We start from the raw sequence: 22,446 nt of genomic DNA, 5'->3' as shown, positions 1-22,446 counted from the left end.
CTACATTGACACGCTGAGCTCTGCTACATTGACACGCTGAGCTCTGCTACATTCACACACTGAGCTCTGCTACATTCACACACTGAGCTCTGCTACATTCACACACTGAGCTCTGCTACATTCACACACTAAGCTCTGCTACATTCACACACTGAGCTCTGCTACATTCACACACTGAGCTCTGCTACATTCACACACTGAGCTCTGCTACATTCACACACTGAGCTCTGCTACACTGACACGCAGAGCTCTGCTATGCTGACACACTGAGCTCTGCTACACGGTGAGCTCCACCCCCCCCCCCCCCATATAATTACTCCCCAGTATCCAGACACCCTGCAGAGGGTGTAGATGTAATTCCTAATATCTGCCCCCCCCCCCCCCCCCCTAGAGGCTGCACCCTGCACACAGACCTCTGGCTATGGTCACACAGAACTGATAGCAATCCTCCCTAAATGCAGGTAACTGGGATTTCTGTCTCCTCATTCACATGGATTCGAGGAACAGCTTCACCGATCACTATGAATAAACCAAACAGTGATCCCTGTGCAGAATACACCATATAGTGATCCCTGTGCAGAATACACCATATAGTGATCCCTGTGCAGAATACACCATATAGTGATCCCTGTGCAGAATACACCATATAGTGATCCCTGTGCAGAATACACCATATAGTGATCCCTGTGCAGAATACACAATACTGCGATCGCTGTGCAGAATACACCATATAGTGATCCCTGTGCAGTATACACCATATAGTGATCCCTGTGCAGAATACACCATATAGTGATCCCTGTGCAGAATACACCATATAGTGATCCCTGTGCAGAATACACCATACTGTGATCCCTGTGCAGAATACACCATATAGTGATCCCTGTGCAGAATACACCATATAGTGATCCCTGTGCAGTATACACCATATAGTGATCCCTGTGCAGAATACACCATATAGTGATCCCTGTGCAGAATACATCATATAGTGATCCCTGTGCAGAATACACAATACTGTGATCCCTGTGCAGAATACACCATACTGTGATCCCTGTGCAGAATACACCATATAGTGATCCCTGTGCAGAATACACCATATAGTGATCCCTGTGCAGAATACACAATACTGTGATCCCTGTGCAGAATACACCATATAGTGATCCCTGTGCAGAATACACAATACTGTGATCCCTGTGCAGAATACACCATACTGTGATCCCTGTGCAGAATAAACCCTACAGTGATCCCTGTGCAGAATACACAATACTGTGATCCCTGTGCAGAATACACCATACTGTGATCCCTGTGCAGAATACACCATATAGTGATCCCTGTGCAGAATACACCATATAGTGATCCCTGTGCAGAATACACCATACAGTGATCCCTGTGCAGAATACACCATATAGTGATCCCTGTGCAGAATACACCATACAGTGATCCCTGTGCAGAATACACTATACAGTGATCCCTGTGCAGAATACACCATATAGTGATCCCTGTGCAGAATACACCATATAGTGATCCCTGTGCAGTATACACCATATAGTGATCCCTGTGCAGAATACACCATATAGTGATCCCTGTGCAGTATACACCATATAGTGATCCCTGTGCAGTATACACCATATAGTGATCCCTGTGCAGAATACACCATACTGTGTTCCCTGTGCAGTATACACCATATAGTGATCCCTGTGCAGAATACACCATATAGTGATCCCTATGCATAATACACCATATAGTGATCCCTGTGCAGTATACACCATACAGTGATCCCTGTGCAGAATACACCATATAGTGATCCCTGTGCAGAATACACCATATAGTGATCCCTGTGCAGAATACACCATATAGTGATCCCTGTGCAGAATACACCATACTGTGATCCCTGTGCAGAATGTACCATATAGTGATCCCTGTGCAGAATACACCATATAGTGATCCCTGTGCAGTATACACCATATAGTGATCCCTGTGTAGAATACACCATATAGTGATCCCTGTGCAGAATACACAATACTGTGTTCCCTGTGCAGTATACACCATATAGTGATCCCTGTGCAGAATACACCATATAGTGATCCCTGTGCAGTATACACCATACTGTGATCCCTGTGCAGTATACACCATATAGTGATCCCTGTGCAGTATACACCATATAGTGATCCCTGTGCAGAATACACCATATAGTGATCCCTGTGTAGAATACACCATATAGTGATCCCTGTGCAGAATACACAATACTGTGTTCCCTGTGCAGTATACACCATATAGTGATCCCTGTGCAGAATACACCATATAGTGATCCCTGTGCAGAATACACCATATAGTGATCCTTGTGCAGAATGTACCATATAGTGATCCCTGTGCAGAATACACCATATAGTGATCCCTGTGCAGAATACACCATATAGTGATCCCTGTGCAGAATACATCATATAGTGATCCCTGTGCAGAATACGCCATATAGTGATCCCTGTGCAGAATACACCATATAGTGATCCCTGTGCAGAATACACCATATAGTGATCCCTGTGCAGAATACGCCATATAGTGATCCCTGTGCAGAATACACCATACTGTGATCCCTGTGCAGAATACACCATATAGTGATCCCTGTGCAGAATACACCATATAGTGATCCCTGTGCAGAATACACCATATCGTGATCCCTGTGCAGAATACACCATACTGTGATCCCTGTGTAGAATGTACCATATAGTGATCCCTGTGCAGAATACACCATATAGTGATCCCTGTGCAGAATACACCATACTGTGATCCCTGTGCAGAATACATCATATAGTGATCCCTGTGCAGAATACACAATACTGTGTTCCCTGTGCAGAATACACCATATAGTGATCCCTATGCAGTATACACCATATAGTGATCCCTGTGCAGAATACACAATACTGTGATCCCTGTGCAGAATACACCATATAGTGATCCCTGTGCAGAATACATCCTATAGTGATCCCTGTGCAGTATACACCATATAGTGATCCCTGTGCAGAATACACCATATAGTGATCCCTGTGTAGAATACACCATATAGTGATCCTTGTGCAGAATACACCATTTAGTGATCCCTGTGCAGAATACATCATATAGTGATCCCTGTGCAGAATACACAATACTGTGATCCCTGTGCAGAATACACCATATAGTGATCCCTGTGCAGAATACACCATACTGTGATCCCTGTGTAGAATACACCATATAGTGATCCCTGTGCAGAATACACCATATAGTGATCCCTGTGCAGAATACACCATACTGTGTTCCCTGTGCAGTATACACCATATAGTGATCCCTGTGCAGAATACACCATACAGTGATCCCTGTGCAGAATACACCATATAGTGATCCCTGTGCAGTATACACCATACAGTGATCCCTGTGCAGAATACACCATATAGTGATCCTTGTGCAGAATACACCATATAGTGGTCCCTGTGCAGAATACACCATATAGTGATCCCTGTGCAGTATACACCATATAGTGATCCCTGTGCAGAATACACCATATAGTGATCCCTGTGCAGAATATACCATATAGTGATCCCTGTGTAGAATACACCATATAGTGATCCCTGTGCAGTATACACCATATAGTGATCCCTGTGTAGAATACACCATATAGTGATCCCTGTGCAGAATACACCATATAGTGATCCCTGTGCAGAATACACCATATAGTGATCCCTGTGCAGAATATACCATATAGTGATCCCTGTGCAGAATACATCATATAGTGATCCCTGTGCAGAATACACAATACTGTGATCCCTGTGCAGAATACACCATACAGTGATCCCTGTGCAGAATACACCATATAGTGATCCCTGTGCAGTATACACCATATAGTGATCCCTGTGCAGAATACACCATACTGTGATCTCTGTGTAGAATACACCATATAGTGATCCCTGTGCAGAATACACCATATAGTGATCCCTGTGCAGAATACACCATACTGTGATCCCTGTGCAGAATACACCATATAGTGATCCCTGTGCAGAATACACCATACTGTGATCCCTGTGTAGAATACACCATATAGTGATCCCTGTGTAGAATACACCATATAGTGATCCCTGTGCAGAATACACCATATAGTGATGCCTGTGCAGTATACACCATATAGTGATCCCTGTGCAGAATACACCATATAGTGATCCCTGTGCAGAATACATCATATAGTGATCCCTGTGCAGTATACACCATATAGTGATCCCTGTGCAGAATACACCATACTGTGATCCCTGTGCAGAATACACCATATAGTGATCCCTGTGCAGAATACACCATATAGTGATCCCTGTGCAGAATACACCATATAGTGATCCCTGTGCAGAATATACCATATAGTGATCCCTGTGCAGAATACACCATATAGTGATCCCTGTGCAGAATACACCATATAGTGATCCCTGTGCAGAATACACCATATAGTGATCCCTGTGCAGAATACACCATATAGTGATGCCTGTGCAGTATACACCATATAGTGATCCCTGTGCAGAATACACCATACTGTGATCCCTGTGCAGAATACACCATATAGTGATCCCTGTGCAGTATACACCATATAGTGATCCCTGTGCAGAATACACCATATAGTGATCCCTGTGCAGAATACACCATACTGTGTTCCCTGTGCAGTATACACCATACAGTGATCCCTGTGCAGAATACACCATATAGTGATCCCTGTGCAGAATACACCATACTGTGTTCCCTGTGCAGTATACACCATACAGTGATCCCTGTGCAGAATACACCATATAGTGATCCCTGTGCAGAATCCACCATATAGTGATCCCTGTGCAGAATACACCATATAGTGATCCCTGTGCAGAATACACCATATAGTGATCCCACACAGTGATACACAGCTCAACCCCATTCACTTCACAATGAAGGGTGGGGTTGTTTTTGGAAGAGGATGGCTGTGTTTCTCTAATCATGGAAATTTTTTTAAATGTGACCCATAGAATCCAAATGTACAACGTATATAGTATCCATATATGTTTAGTGCATATGTCGCAGCATGCATGATGTGTACAGAGCCCTAGCTGTACAGGTTTTTAGGCTCTGGGTGTAAATAAGAACGTTCTCATTCACTGACAACAAGCGGAGAGGTGAGGGGTTGATACAAAGTATATTCAATGTAGACCAGTTCACCATTTGTGCTCCGCAGTAAGCCCCTCCCCCTGCTCATCCATGGTTAAAGGAGATGTCAGCATGGCAGACGTGGCCATTATCATAACCCATCTGTGTGATCTGCATTTGTGGTTGAAAAATGAATGGCACCATAGGGTAAATCTTCTGTCCGCCATCTTTTCTGACATATACAGGAAAGGGTCGCAGAACATAGCTGACATGTCCACCTCGCTGCTTTACACTTTTTTTGTTAGGTGTTAGAATTGGGTGGCTGGCCCTTTAAGAAGCCCCGGTGGCGGTGGCTCAGGCCGGGCACTGGGCGGCATCCACGCAGACAGAGATAATTCGGAGGAGGTCAGGCCCTGGAAATGAATGCGCAGCAGAAGGGAATTCTTGGCCGCCATACAAAGAGTCGGTGACCGGGCAGATGTTTGCTTAGAAAGTTTGTTTTAATTTGTCGGTGTGGTTTAACCCCTGATTGTCTGGCTCCATCTCATTTATATCAATGGGGCTAAAAATAGATCCGACCTCTCCGATCATCACTAAAGCTCATACCCACCAGATACTGAGAGGAAACCATCTGTGATGCTTAAAAAAAATATAAAATTCTCCCCGTCCCCATGATGGTTGTGATCCACCGCCATCAGAACGCTGAGCGCTGCCACGGCAAATGGCCGAGCTCTATACTGCCGGCACTCAGCTCCTCCGAGGCCGCCATATGGATGGGTGTCCGATGGGAATTTTTTTTTAATTAATTTTATTTAATAATAATTTATTTAATTTGAAACCTACATTTGTCTTTATACGGTCCTTATACGGCCACGCGCACAGCTCGGGAGCCAGGAACCGAGCCACGTACCACGTACTATAAAACATGTCCGACCCCAGTACTGGGGGCTAAGGAAGGAACGCGGACCCCGTATATGATGGTGTAAGTGGTATAGAAGATCCTCCAATACTCTCTGTATACCATGTATATACTCTATATAGTGTCTCTCTGTACCCAATACTCTCTGTATACCATGTATATACCCTATATAATGTCTCTGTACCCAAAAGACTTTCTGAATACCAGGTATATACCCTATATAGTCTTTCTGTATACCATGTACTGTATACACCTTTTACCGTCTCTTTTTACCCTAAATACTCTCTGTATACCATGTATATATCCTATATAGTCTCTCTTTACCAAAAATACTCTCTGTATACCATGCATATACCCGCTAAGTCTCTCTTTACCCTAAATACTCTCTGAACACCATGTATATATCTTATATAGTGTCCTTGTACCCCACTCTCTGTATTCCATGTATATAGCTTTATAGTCTCGTTTTACCCTAAATACTTTATGTATACCATGTATATACCCTATATAGTTTCTTCTTACTCAAAATACTCTCTGTATACCATGTATAAACTCTTGAATCTCTCTGTATGCCATGTATATACTGTGTATAGTCTCTCTGTATACCATGTATATATACTACAGTCTCTTTTTAGGACATTTTTATACCCTATAGTCTCTCTGTATACCAGGTATATACTCTGTATAGTCTTTCTGTACTCTAAACACTCTCTGTATACATCACATTATGCATACTTTCTATACTATATACTGTAATACTCTCTATACTCTATATAGTTTACATGCTCTATTGATCTATTGCTGTTTATACTCTCTATATATTGTTAGAATCCTATATAACCTATATACTTTCTTGATACTCTATATACCTTCTATTCTCTAAATATAAAGGGGCATGCATCGCATTTTCCTATAAGATTCTCTGAGTTGCCCATAGCAACCACTCACAGCTCCCATAGCAACCACCCACAGCTCAGCTTTCATACCTCATACTGCTCTGGTAACGTAAAAGCTAAGCTGTGATTGGTTGCTATGGGCAACAGAGCGAATCTCCCTATAAGACAGCACCCTAACTCTCCTCATTATCTCTATATTGTAGTGATACTCTCTATATACTCCTACAGTAGTTTATATACTCCTTTTTTTACTTATATATACTTGTTTCTATAATCTCAATATACTCTCTCTATTCTCTCTAGAGCCTATATACTTTTTTTGATACTCTGGATATGCTCCCACCTCCCTCTATACTCTCTATACTGTAATAATGCTCTGTATACATTCCCCATAGCCTTTATATACACCTCCCTCTATATAGTAATAATGCTCTGTATACATTCCCCATAGCCTTTATATACACCTCCCTCTATACTGTAACAATGCTCTGTATACATTCCCCATAGCCTTTATATACACCTCCCTCTATACTGTCTATATAGTAATAATGCTCTGTATACATTCCTCATAGCCTTTATATACACCTCCCTCTATACTGTAATAATGCTCTGTATACATTCCTCATAGCCTTTATATACACCTCCCTCTATACTGTAATAATGCTCTGTATACATTCCCCATAGCCTTATATACACCTCCCTCTATACTCTCTATATAGTAATAATGCTCTGTATACATTCCCCATAGCCTTATATACACCTCCCTCTATATTGTAATAATGCTCTGTATACATTCCCCATAGCCTTTATATACACCTCCCTCTATACTGTAATAATGCTCTGTATACATTCCCCATAGCCTTTATATACACCTCCCTCTATACTGTAATAATGCTCTGTATACATTCCCCATAGCCTTTATATACACCTCCCTCTATACTGTAATAATGCTCTGTATACATTCCCCATAGCCTTATATACACCTCCCTCTATACTGTCTATACTGTAATAATGCTCTGTATACATTCCCCATAGCCTTTATATACACCTCCCTCTATACTGTAATAATGCTCTGTATACATTCCCCATAGCCTTTATATACACCTCCCTCTATACTGTAATAATGCTCTGTATACATTCCCCATAGCCTTTATATACACCTCCCTCTATACTGTAATAATGCTCTGTATACATTCCCCATAGCCTTATATACACCTCCCTCTATACTGTCTATACTGTAATAATGCTCTGTATACATTCCCCATAGCCTTATATACACCTCCCTCTATACTCTCTATATAGTAATAATGCTCTGTATACATTCCCCATAGCCTTTATATACACCTCCCTCTATACTGTAATAATGCTCTGTATACATTCCCCATAGCCTTATATACACCTCCCTCTATACTGTCTATACTGTAATAATGCTCTGTATACATTCCCCATAGCCTTTATATACACAACCTGTTTTTTGAACCTAAAATGGCTCCTAAAATCACCATACACTAAGGTCGGTTGAATCCTGAGAGTATAAGTACGGATGGGTGTTAAAATGTAACACAGCCGATTCTTCCTCCCCCATCATCATCTATTGGGAAAGCCTGATACATATTAAGTAGTCACCAAAATCGATGGGTTCAGCCGACTCTTGTCTATTGTGTATGGCTAGATATCTAATACGTTTTATTTACAAGAAACAAGATCAAAACTCTTATAAATAATGTAATTAATATCAGGGTCCCCGATCAGAATTGTTACATACAAAAATGGTCTCTGGAGGACCCAGGAGACCTCTGCTTTCCTTACTGGGACAAACCATAAGATTGTAATAAAAACGGTGTAATGCCTCATTTCACCTGCGGAGGTGCTGCAGGGGAATGGAAGACTTTCGCAGAGTTGGCTGCTGATTGTGGGTCAGCGAGACTTATCGTGTTGGAGGGGTTAAATGACGTGAAGGGTATAACGCACTGCTCCTTACAAGTTCCCTGACCCATCCTAGACATTTCATTAACCACAATGAGGGGGGATGAGAAACCTTACAGCTCCGCTCCATGGGAACAACATCTATAAATAACCCTCTCCTCGGGAGGACAAACGTCTGTGATGATGATGGGTCGGCTTGTTGAGTCATGGCAGAGGCCTATGTGAAACTACCTTTTGCAGGCATGTCTGCTTCACCTTCATAGAAGGCTCCTGTTGCTCTGGTTGGCATCATCTATCCTAGTTAGCTGGGGACTTCTCATGGCATCCACAGACTATGGAAGTAACACCAGATAGCTCCACCTGGTATCAGGCCAACCAGTATCATTGGCTACTGGGAGAAGTGGTATACGAGGTGCCACATTACAGCGGGAGGAGTTCCATGTCGGCCCATACAACACCCAATGCTAATGTAATGCTCCATGATTTAGCTGTATAGGGGATTACCATAAGGGGGCTCATAGGAGAGAGTGTGGCACTGATCGCATGTATTGCCAGGGAGGCCTGCTGTGTATGTAACTAGCAATAGTCCTGGGTAGAGCCGACATGAAATAAGCCCATGTACTGTTGGCAAGAGAATGACATTGGTATCAGGGTCCCCGATCAGAATTGTTCCATACAAAAATGGGACATACCATAAGATTGTAATAAAAAGGGTGTAATGCCTCATTTCACCTGCGGAGGTGCTGCAGGGGAATGGAAGACTTTCTGCAGAGTTGGCTGCTGATTGTGGGTGAGTGAGACTTATCGTGTTGGAGGGGTTAAATGACGTGAAGGGTATAACGCACTGCTCCCTACAGGTTCCCTGACCCATCCCAGACATTTCATTAACCATAATGAGAAGGGATGAGAACACCAGATAGCTACACCTGGAATGACATTGGTAGCTACTTCCTGAGTGTTGGATTGACCAGAAGACAGAGGGGCTTCTTCAGTGCCTATTATGGGGCCTGACTTCAGAGAGAGTGGATTTGTGGAGTAAGACTTGGTGTGGGACAATGTTTGCCACCCTCTGACTTGGAGCCATACCCCTGTATTGTCAGGAGGGTTGCATATTTATTTAGGGACCTACAGAAGCACAGAGCAATTCTCATACTGGTGCAACTGGTGGGGCAGGCTGTGGAGACTCATGGTGGCACAGAAGGGCGGGCCGAGAGCTGACAGTCACCAGCACCGACTGGTGGGACCTTGATGGAGTTTGCTGTCCCTGACCCTGATGTAGGTGTACTCAGGAAGGTCAGACCACTTCAGGTCATCACACATAAGAAAACACCACTACCGTCCCGACCAACAAGCATCGAAGCATGACTGCAAGTTACCTGGTGTAAGAAGCCGAATTATCAGCAGTGCAGAGTATTTCAGGAGGAGAATGTACTTGTATCTTGACAGAGGTCACATACCTAAAGTTACACAGTGAAAAGACTGGGAAGATAAGATCAGCGCAGGAAACTAATATAGGGGATTCCATGTTTGTGATGTCACAACTATGTGTAATATAAAGGTCCAGGAACTAGAAATTCTTTTGGAAGCGGTAATATGGAGCTAAGGTCAGCAGCATTCCTCCTGGCTCCCTGCTACTTAAGTTAAGGGAAGGCTTTTAAGAAGGTGTTAGGACAATACCCCCGGGCTGCCCTTGATTTTAGTGAAGAATGTGCTCCCTGAGACGAGTCCCGCGCTCGCTTTGATGATAGAGCCACCAGTGCGCTTTGACCTCTCCACCACTTATAGGGCCAAATGGCTCTACACTGGGTCCCACCGGTCCATACCAGCAAAGAGACGGGGGATTTCCCACCAAGTTTAACAACGTAAAATTGATTATCCTGCACTTCACAGATGGCCGCCATCATCATCATCATCACAGGCACCCAGCTCAGCTTTCTTATATCAGACTGTACAGATGTGAAGATATTGTATGTTGTGGATGTGGATGAGCAGTACATTATATAGTATGGGTAATGCTGCGTGTATAGTACAGGGTATGCATAATACTGAGTGTATAGTAGAGGATAGGGGTATACTGGGTGTATAGTAGAGGGTATGGGTATATTGGGTGTATAGTAGAGGTTATGGGTTTACTGGGTGTATAGTAGAGGGTATGCATAATACTGGGTGTATAGTAGAGGATAGGGGTATACTGGGTGTATAGTAGAGGGTATGGGTATACTGGGTGTATAGTAGAGGGTATGGGTTTACTGGGTGTATAGTAGAGGGTATGGGTATATTGGGTGTATAGTAGAGGGTATGGGTATATTGGGTGTATAGTAGAGGGTATGGGTATATTGGGTGTATAGTAGAGGATATGGGTATATTGGGTGTATAGTAGAGGATATGGGTATATTGGGTGTATAGTAGAGGGTATGGGTATACTGGGTGTATAGTAGAGGGTATGCATAATACTGGGTGTATAGTAGAGGGTGTGGGTATATTGGGTACATAGGAGAGGGTAAGGGTATATAGTAGAGGGTATGGGTGTATTGGGTATATAGGAGAGGGAATGGGTACATTAGGTATATAGTAGAGGGTATGGGTAATACTGGGTGTATAGTAGAGGGTGTGGGTATATTGGGTATATAGTAGAGGGTATGGGTATATTGGGTATATAGTAGAGGGTATGGGTATATTAGGTATATAGTAGAGGGTATGGGTATATTGGGTGTATAGGAGAGGGTATGGGTATATTGGGTATATAGGAGAGGGTATGGGTATATTGGGTGTATAGTAGAGGGTATGGGTATCTTGGGTGAATAGTAGAGGGTATGGGTATATTGGGTGTATAGTAAAGGGTATGGGTAATACTGGGTGTATAGTAGAGGGTGTGGGTATATTGGGTATATAGGAGAGGGTATGGGTATATTGGGTATATAGGAGAGGGTATGGGTAATACTGGGTGTACAATAGAGGGTATGGGTAATACTGGGTGTATAGTAGAGGGTGTGGGTATATTGGGTATATAGTAGAGGGTATGGGTATATTGGGTGTATAGTAGAGGGTATGGGTAATACTGGGTGTACAATAGAGGGTATGGGTAATACTGGGTGTATAGTAGAGGGTGTGGGTATATTGGGTATATAGTAGAGGGTATGGGTATATTGGGTATATAGGAGAGGGTATGGGTATATTGGGTGTATAGTAGAGGGTATGGGTATCTTGGGTGTATAGTAGAGGGTATGGGTATATTGGGTGTATAGTAGAGGGTATGGGTATCTTGGGTGAATAGTAGAGGGTATGGGTATATAGGGTGTATAGTAGAGGGTATGGGTAATACTGGGTGTATAGTAGAGGGTGTGGGTATATTGGGTATATAGGAGAGGGTATGGGTATATTGGGTATATAGGAGAGGGTATGGGTATATTGGGTATATGAGATTCTTTACTATACACCTAATATCTTGCAGTAGCTGGGCAGGTGGATGACAACCCCTGGCTGTCTGGAGAGCCCTGAGGGAGTAGTAGTATCTGGTCAATCCCAGGGAATGTTTGTCTTCATATTACCAGGGATCCATATGGCCCCTCAGTCTACACCTACAGGATGGGGAATCCTCTTGTTATCTTTGGATTATTACAGTGTGATGATACATGGAGGGATGCGTGGTGCTCCTCACGCCCTGCACACCTCTCCCCACTGATCACACATGAGCGTTCTCCTCTCAATGACAACAGCTGAACAGAGAGGTAACCAAGTGGGTAGAAGAACTGGTGGGCTGTGTACTGTATCCATCAGTAGTAGGGTGAGAGAAGCCCTTTGTGTAGGGGCAGCTCCTTTCTCTACGTGGGTGAGAATTGGGCAGGTAGATGGCACAGGGAGAGACGTCCTCTCTGGTGCCAGTTCTTTTCCTCTAAGCATTGCTAAGAATTGTATAGCAGGTGGCACAGGATGACCGAAGCCATGTCTGGTGGTAGGTTCCCTTCTCTTTTCAAGTCAGAATTGGGCAGCTAGGTGGTAGAAGAGGAGAGAAGCACTATATGGTGGCAGTTTCTCTCCTTCAAAGCATTGGTGAGAATTGGGCAGCTAGGTGGCACAGAGTCAGGGAAGTCATGTCCAATGGCAGCTTCTCTCCTCTATGGTGAGAATTGGGCAGCTAGGTGGCACAGTGTGAGGGAAGCCATGTCTGGTGGCATTTTTTCTCCTCTGTGGTGTGAATTGAGTAGCTAGATGATTAGGTGTTGAGCCAGGTATGTGGCTTCTCTCCTCTGAGGTGTGAATTAGGAGGGTAGGTGGCACAGGGTGAGAGAAGCCATGTCTGGTGTATCTTCTCTCCTCTGTGGTGTGTATTGGGAGGCTAGGTGGCACAGGGTAAGGGAAGCCATTTCGGTGGCAGCCTCTCTACTCTGTGGTGAGAATTGGACGGCTAGGTGGCACAGAGTGAGGGAAGCCATGTCTGGTGGCATCTTCTCTCCTCTGTGGTAAGAATTGGGTAGCTAGATGTCACAGGGTGAGGGATGCCATGTCTGGTGGCAGCTTCTCTCCTCTGTCATATAAATTGGGCAGCTAGGTGGGACATGGTGAAGTAAGCCATGTCTGGTGGCAGCTTCTCTCCCCTGTGTTGTGAATTGGACGGCTAGGTGGCACAGAGTGAGGGAAGCCATGTCTGGTGGCATCTTCTCTCCTCTGTGATGAGAATTGGGCAGCTAGGTGGCACAGGGTGAGGGATGCCATGTCTGGTGGCAGCTTCTCTCCTCTGTGGTGGGAATTGGACGGCTAGGTGGCACAGAGTGAGGGAAGCCATGTCTGGTGGCATCTTCTCACCACTGCGGTATGAATTAGGCAGCTAGATGGCACCGGGTGAGGGAAGCCATTTTTGGTGACAGCTTTTTTCCTCTGAGGTGTGATTTGGGCAGCTAGGTGGCACAGGGAAAGAGAAGCCATGTCTGGTGGCATCTTCTCTCCTTTCTAGTGAGAACTGGGGGGGGGGCTAAGTGGCACAAGGTAAGGGAAGCCATGTCTGGTGGCATCTTCTATCCTCTGTGGTGTGAACTGGGCAGCTAGGTGGCACAGGGTAGTGGAAGCCATGTCTAGTGACATCTTTTCTCCTCTGTGGTGTGAATTAAGCGGCTAGATGATTTGGTGTTGGGCCAGGTGTGTGGCAGCTACTTCTCTCCTCTGATCACTGCATTTAACTCCTGAATCAATTCCTGAACCTATAGGAATAATGAACAGTTGTTAAAGTGCATCTAGTAGACGGTATCACTCAGTGTTATGTGGGACCCTCATGAGACCCTCTTTGTATCCTGATCTGTTCTGAGGTTGTATGTGTAAAAGAAACCTCTAACGTTCTCCTAACTGGAGCCATGTTGCAGTTAACCTCTAATAGTCCAGACTGGAGGGTGCTGTTCCAGTTGTCACCACTAGGTGGAGATACAGGGCAGAGAGTGAGAATAAATGCTGTGTAGTTCACTTCCAGCAGCCAAGACCTGTGGTTCAACTTTGCTACATAGTGGGACAGAGAGGAGGAGGCGAAGGAGGAGGAGGAGGGGGTAGGGAAAGGCACACAGAGGTCTATTCTCACTCCACACTCTTCCATATAAGTGGTTTTGGGGAGGGAAATTAGATCCAGTTCACCCAAACACATACTTTGCACACACACACACACACACACACACAGAGCGCTCACACACACGTGGCGTGGTCCCCCAGCAGAACAATGTGACAGACACGAGAGATTCACATTCCTCACTTACGTCCAATAGACTTAAAACAGCTGGAGAGGTGAACGGCGAATCAATGAACTTTTGTTTGGCTGAAATGTAAAGCGAATGCAGCGGTGAATTGGTCCTCTGTGACGCGCCGGCCGCTGCTAACAGGCGTGTAGCTGTCCCACGCTGCCAGGCATGCACGGGGTTAATCCATACCTACACGGCCGGACGCAATCCGTGAAACCCGCCCCAGGTTGCAGAATGACTTTACACATCATAGGGGCACAAAAGAAGCGATAGTTATAGATGTGCGGACAGGCGCAGGCTTACCTCCTCTCTACTCCGTGGGCGAAATTTTACTTTTTTTAAAATTTAAATTTCCTGGGGATTTTGACACCGTCTGACACCTCAAAAATCGGCATGAAATCTGGAAAAAAGCTAAATCTGTGCCAAGAATTGACATGTAGATAGTTATCATTTTATTTTTTCCAAAGTCAATGGAACTTCCACGTAAAAAACAAAAATAAAAAATATATGTATAAAAAATATGGAAACAGCATTATATTCAAACATCTACAGCTAAACTTTCTATAAGGATTTTCTCGCAATCTTCAATTTTATTCTTTATAAAGGCAAATTAAAGGAGAAGTTAGCTACATCCTCCTTCATCCAGATCAGATCATGTATCACACTCTACATACATAGATACATGCTCAGTAATAGTGAGAAGCGGGCAGCTACATGGCACAGGGTGGTGTCAGCTCATCTTCTCTCAGCATGGCGGAGAATAGTGCAGAAAGGCGGCACTTCTCTATCTGGGGGTAGTTCCTCCCTGCCCTATGGATGAGTATTGGGCAGCTAGGTGGTACAGGGTGTAGGATGCCCTATCTGGGGGTAGTTCCTCCCTGCCCTATGGATGAGTATTGGGCAGCTAGGTGGTAGAGGGTGTAGGATGCCCTATCTGGGGGTAGTTCCTCCCTTCCCTATGGATGAGTATTGGGCAGCTAGGTGGTACAGGGTGTAGGATGCCCTATCTGGGGGTAGTTCCTCCCTTCCCTATGGATGAGTATTGGGCAGCTAGGTGGTACAGGGTGTAGGATGCCCTATCTGGGGGTAGTTCCTCCCTGCCCTATGGATGAGTATTGGGCAGCTAGGTGGTAGAGGGTGTAGGATGCCCTATCTGGGGGTAGTTCCTCCCTTCTCTATGGATGAGTATTGGGCAGCTAGGTGGTACAGGGTGTAGGATGCCCTATCTGGGGGTAGTTCCTCCCTTCCCTATGGATGAGTATTGGGCAGCTAGGTGGTACAGGGTGTAGGATGCCCTATCTGGGGGTAGTTCCTCCCTTCTGTATGGATGAGTATTGGGCAGCTAGGTGGAACAAGGTAAAGGATGCCCTTTCTGGGGGGGTAGTCCCTCCCTTCTCTATGGATGAGCATTGGGCAGCTAGGTGGTACGGGGTGTAGGACGCTCTATCTGGGGGGTAGTTCCTCCCTTCTGTAAGGATGAGTATTGGGCAGCTAGGTGGAACAGGGTAAAGGATGCCCTATCTGGGGGTAGTTCCTCCCTTCTGTATGGATGAGTATTGGGCAGTTAGGTGGTACAAGGTGATGGACGCCCTATCTAGGGGTAGTTCCTCCCTTCTCTATGGATGAGTATTGGGCAGCTAGGTGGTACAGGCTGTAGGAAGCTCAATCTGAGGGTAGTTCCTCCCTTCTTTGTGGATGAGTATTGGGCAGCTAGGTGGTACAGGGTGATGGACGCCCTATCTGGGGGGTAGCCCCCCTTCTCTTTGTGAGTTAGCAGGGTGGTGTTTCTGTAAGGGAGCAGTCATGTTTTTTTTTTATCCTGGTCTAGTTTGTCTAGTTAGAATTAAGTTAAATAGAAATAGATAAAGGTTCTTTCCATTTCCACAGTTGCATTTTAGAGATGTGTGGACTGGAGCTATTCTAGGTTTTGTCATGGCCCCTCCCCTTTTGTCATGACCAAACCCCCTTTTACCAGGATAACTAAACAGTAATGTGATGGCAGTCCTGGCAGGCTGCTCAGCCTCTCTCCTGTGCTCAGTTACTAGTGATAGCTGGAGAGCTGCAGTGTGGCCGCTGGCCATGGTACTGATGGTGTAAGAGCCAATAGTCTCCCCTCATGGCAGCAGGATCTCACCCAGCATCATGGGGGAAAACTGCCAGGGGGGACATGGGGAGGGGGGCTGGGGGACCACCTACTTACACCTGCTTATTAGCTGTAACACAATTGTATGTGACCACAACAGTTCTGAGATCATCACACCGAACAATCACCAGTGTATGTAAGAGACCAATGATAGCAGCTGATATATCACATATATCTGGTGTATATACCACAGCAGACGAGGAGGTACCCAGGTTATACCAGCTGTGTGTGTATATATATGTGTGTATATATCCTATACAGGAGATCCCCAGGTAATACCAGCTGTACATATATACAGGAGATCCCCAGGTTATACCAGCTGTGCATATATAATTATATAAAGGAGATCCCCAGGTTATACCAGCTGTACATATATAATTATATACAGGAGATACCCAGGTTATACCAGCTGTATATATATAATTATATACAGGATATCCCCAGGTTATACCAGCTGTACATATATAATTATATACAGGGGATACCCAGGTTATACCAGCTGTACATATATAATTATATACTGGAAATCCCCAGGTTATACCAGCAGTACATATATAATTATATACAGGAGACCCCCCATGTTATACAAGCTCTACATATATAATTATATACAGGAGACACCCAGGTTATACCAGCTGTACATATATAATTATATACAGGAGACACCCAGGATCTACCAGCTGTACATATATAATTATATACAGGAGATGACCAGGTTATACCAGCTGTACATATATAATTATATACAGGAGATCCCCAGGTTATACCAGCTGTACATATATAATTATATACAGGAGATACCCAGGTTATACCAGTTGTATATATATAATTATATACAGGATATCCCCAGGTTATACCAGCTGTACATGTATATTATATACAGGGGATACCCAGGTTATACCAGCTGTACATATATAATTATATACTGCAAATCCCCAGGTTATACCAGCAGTACATATATAATTATATACAGGAGACCCCCCATGTTATACAAGCTCTACATATATAATTATATACAGGAGACACCCAGGTTATACCAGCTGTACATATATAATTATATACAGGAGACACCCAGGATCTACCAGCTGTACATATATAATTATATACAGGAGATGACCAGGTTATACCAGCTGTACATATATAATTATATACAGGAGATCCCCAGGTTATACCAGCCGTACATATATAATTATATACAGGAGATATCCAGGTTATACCAGCTGTACATATTTAATATTATACAGGAGATCCCCAGGTTATACCAGCTGTACATGTATAATTATATACAGGATATACCCAGGTTATACCAGCTGTACATATATAATTATATACAGGAGATCCCCAGGTTGTACCAGCTGTACATATATAATTATAATTATATACAGGAGATATCCAGGTTATACCAGCTGTACATATTTAATATTATACAGGAGATCCCCAGGTTATACCAGCTGTACATATATAATTATATACAGGATATACCCAGGTTATACCAGCTGTACATATATAATTATATACAGGAGATCCCCAGGTTATACCAGCTGTACATATATAATTATATACAGGAGATCCCCAGGTAATACCAGCTGTACATATATACAGGAGATACCCAGGTTATACCAGCTGTGCATATATAATTATATACAGGAGATCCCCAGGTTATACCAGCTGTATATATATAATTATATACAGGAGATCCCCAGGTTATACCAGCTGTACAAATATAATTATATACAGGAGATCCCCAGGTTATACCAGCTGTACATATACCAGCTGTACATATATAATTATATACAGGAGATCCCCAGGTTATACCAGCTGTACATATATAATTATATACAGGAGATCCCCAGGTTATACCAGCTGTACATATATAATTATATACAGGAGATCCCCAGGTAATACCAGCTGTACATATATACAGGAGATACCCAGGTTATACCAGATGTGCATATATAATTATATACAGGAGATCCCCAGGTTATACCAGCTGTACATATATAATTATATACAGTATATACCCAGGTTATACCAGCTGTACATATATAATTATATACAGTATATACCCAGGTTATAGCAGCTGTACATATATAATTAAATACAGTAGATCCCCAGGTTATACCAGCTGTACATATATAATTATATACAGGAGATCCCCAGGTTATACCAGCTGTACATGTATATTATATACAGGAGATCCCCAGGTTATACCAGCTGTACATGTATATTATATACAGGAGATCCCCAGGTTATAGCAGCTGTACATGTATATTATATACAGGAGATACCTAGGTTATACCAGCTGTACATATATAATTATATACAGTATATACCCAGGTTATACCAGCTGTACATATATAATTATATACATATACATTATATACATTATAGACATAGTACACTCTTTTATAGACATTGCTCCTCTCCAATAAACACTGCCACCTCATGCTCCTCGTATCCAACTAGACTGCTAACCTCTGTTATACAATGATTCTCAATGCCCCATCTGTCACATAGACTTATACCTATTTCCCACTTTTTACACAAATGGTACCAATGCCTCTATTTTGCTTTACAGACAGTAAGGCACACTATGTTACACAGACAGCTCCCTATGCTTCTTCTCATAAATTGTTCTTCATGCTCATCAGAGTGCTCTCCATGTTACCTCTTTCACACTTCTCCATATACTTGTACCATCTCTTCCAGACTCCCTTTACTCCCTCTCTCTAACACAATGCTTAGCATACCCCCTCCCCTTCAAGACTCCTTTCCAATCCCCGTTACACTGACTGCTTCCCAATCCCTATTACACAGACTGCTTCCCAATCCTCCTGTTACACAGACTCCTTTCCAATCCCCCTGTTACACTGACTGCTTCCCAATCCCTATTACACAGACTGCCTCCCAATCCTCCTGTTACACAGACTGCTTTCCAATACCCCTGTTACACAGACTGCTTCCCAATACCCCTGTTACACAGACTGCTTCCCAATCCCTATTACACAGACTGCTTCCCAATACCCCTGTTACACAGACTGCTTCCCAATCCCTATTACACAGACTGCTTCCCAATACCCCTGTTACACAGACTGCTTCCCAATCCCTATTACACAGACTGCTTCCCAATCCTCCTGTTACACTGAATGCTTCCCAATCCCTGTTACACAGACTGCTTCCTAATCCTCCTGTTACACTGACTGCTTCCCAATCCTCATTACACCGACTGCTTTCCAATCCTTGTGTTTCACAGACTGCTTCCCAATCCTCCTGTTACACTGACTGCTTTCCACTCATCCTGTTACACAGACTGGTTCCCAGACTTTCTATTACACAGACTGCTTCCCAATCCTTCTATTACACAGACTGCTTCCCAATCCTCCTGTTACACTGAATGCTTCCCAATCCCTGTTACACAGACTGCTTCTTAATCCTCCTGTTACACTGACTGCTTCCCAATCCTCATTACACCGACTGCTTTCCAATCCTTGTTTTTCACAGACTGCTTCCAAATCCTCCTGTTACACTGACTCCTTCCTCATCTACATTACACTGACTGCTTCCCAATCTTCCTGCTACACAAACTGCTTCCCAATCCTTGTGTTACACTGACTGCTTTACACCCCTCCTGTTACACAGACTGCTTCCCAATACTTCTATTACACACACTGCTTCCCAATCATCATTACACTGACTGCTTCACAATCCTCGTGTTACAGAGACTCCTTCCCATTTCTTGTGTTACAGACTGCTTCCCAATCCTCCCGTTACACTAACTGCCTCCCAATCCCCATCACACAGACTGCTTCCCAATCCTCCCGTTACACTGACTGCCTCCCAATCCCCATCACACAGACTGCTTCCCAATCCTCCTGTTACACAAACTCCTTCTCAATCCTCATGTTACACAGACTGCTTCCCAATCCTCCTGTTACACTGACTGCTTTTCACTCATCCTGTTACACAGACTTGTTCCCAGACCTTATATTACACAGACTGCTTCCCAATCCTTCTATTACACAGACTGCTTCCAAATCCCTGTTAGGGTGACTTCACACCTACCGAATCCACAGAGGATCTCACTTTTTGCGGATTCGAAGCGAGAACCGCTGCGGATCCGGTATCAATTCACCCCTATGATAGCACATATTCGCAGCAGGATTAACATCCCGCTGTGAATATGTGCTTTAACTCCCTGGTGCCCGCAGCCCCGCCGTCGCATCCCCGTCACATCCCCCCATCCCGGCCACATCCCCCCATCAGCCCACCCCCAGCCCGCCGTCGCCCGCATCCCGCCGCCGAGAGCATACAGTACCTGCTCGTCGGCGTGGCTGCAGTGAGGCTGCCGGCTCCGGTCCCGCTCAGATCAGCTGAGCGAGCCGGGAGCCTCACTGCAGCCGTGCCGCCGAGCAGGTAATGTATGCTCGCAGCGGCGGGCCGGAGATGGGCTGATGGGGGGATGTGGCCTGAATGGGGGGGATGTGCCGCCGCCGGGGATGGTGGATGCGACGGCGGGGCTGTGGGCACCAGGGAGTTAAAGCACATATTCACAGCGGGATGTGAATCCTGCTGCGAATATGTGCTATCATAGGGGTGAATTGATACCGGATCCGCAGCGGTTCTCACTTCGAATCCGCAGAAGTGAGATCCGCTGTGGATCCAATAGGTGTGAAGGCACCCTTACACAGACTCCTTTCCAATCCTCCTGTTACACTGACTGCTTCCTAATCCTCCTGTTACACAGACTGCTTCCCACTCCTCCTGTTACACAGACTGCTTCCCACTCCTCCTGTTACACAGCCTGCTTCTTAGTCCTCCAGTTACACAGACTGCTTCTTAGTCCTCTGGTTACACAGACTGCTTCTCAGTCCTCTGGTTACACAGACTGCTTCTCAATTCTCCTGTTACACAGACTGCTTCCCTATCCTCCTGTTACACTGACTGGTTCCCTATCCTCCTGTTACACAGACTGCTTCCCAATCCTCCTGTTACACTGACTGCTTCCCAATCCTCCTGTTACACAGACTGCTTCCCACTCCTCCTGTTACACAGCCTGCTTCCTAGTCCTCCAGTTACACAGACTGCTTCTTAGTCCTCTGGTTACACAGACTGCTTCTCAGTCCTCTGGTTACACAGACTGCTTCTCAATTCTCCTGTTACACAGACTGCTTCCCTATCCTCCTGTTACACTGACTGGTTCCCTATCCTCCTGTTACACTGACTGCTTCCCTATCCTCCTGTTACACTGACTGCTTCCCTATCCTCCTGTTACACTGATTGCTACACATTTTTAATGGTATTAGTGAAAGCAGGGTACCTTAGGAGTAATAATAATGATAAAAAGGTAAATCAGTGCTGATATTGACAACAGGGCAAAGTAGTAGTAGTAATAATAATAATAATAATAATAATAATAATAATAATAATAATAATAATAATTATAACATTGCACAGTAGTGGTATTAGTGACAGGAGGGTACAGTAGTGGTAATAATAATACTGATAACAGTGTGCATCAATGCTATTAGGGACAGCAGGGTACAGTAATTGTAATATTACTAACAATATTGTACAGTAGTGGTAACAATACTGACTACAGTGTACATTATTATTAGTGACAGTAGCGTAGATTAGTAGTTATTACGATAAAAGGTTACAGTAGTAGTAATAATAATAATAATAATATTGACAATAATACTAATAATATGGTTCAGCAGTGGAAGCATT

The 22,446-nt window shown here is 44.1% G+C and overlaps 1 protein-coding gene across 1 annotated transcript in view; it reads left to right on the top strand.

The window, feature by feature from the left end:
• CYP26B1 (cytochrome P450 family 26 subfamily B member 1) overlaps positions 1-22,446 on the top strand; it is a 73,371-nt gene that overhangs the window by 2,774 nt on the left and 48,151 nt on the right. The gene's annotated exons all lie outside the window — the stretch shown is intronic.

The sequence above is a fragment of the Dendropsophus ebraccatus genome, chromosome 7 (assembly GCF_027789765.1).
Source record: "Dendropsophus ebraccatus isolate aDenEbr1 chromosome 7, aDenEbr1.pat, whole genome shotgun sequence".
In the NCBI taxonomy this organism is placed as follows: domain Eukaryota; kingdom Metazoa; phylum Chordata; class Amphibia; order Anura; family Hylidae; genus Dendropsophus; species Dendropsophus ebraccatus.
Note: the sequence above shows the minus strand (reverse complement) of the source record. Positions and strands in the feature narration are given on the sequence as shown.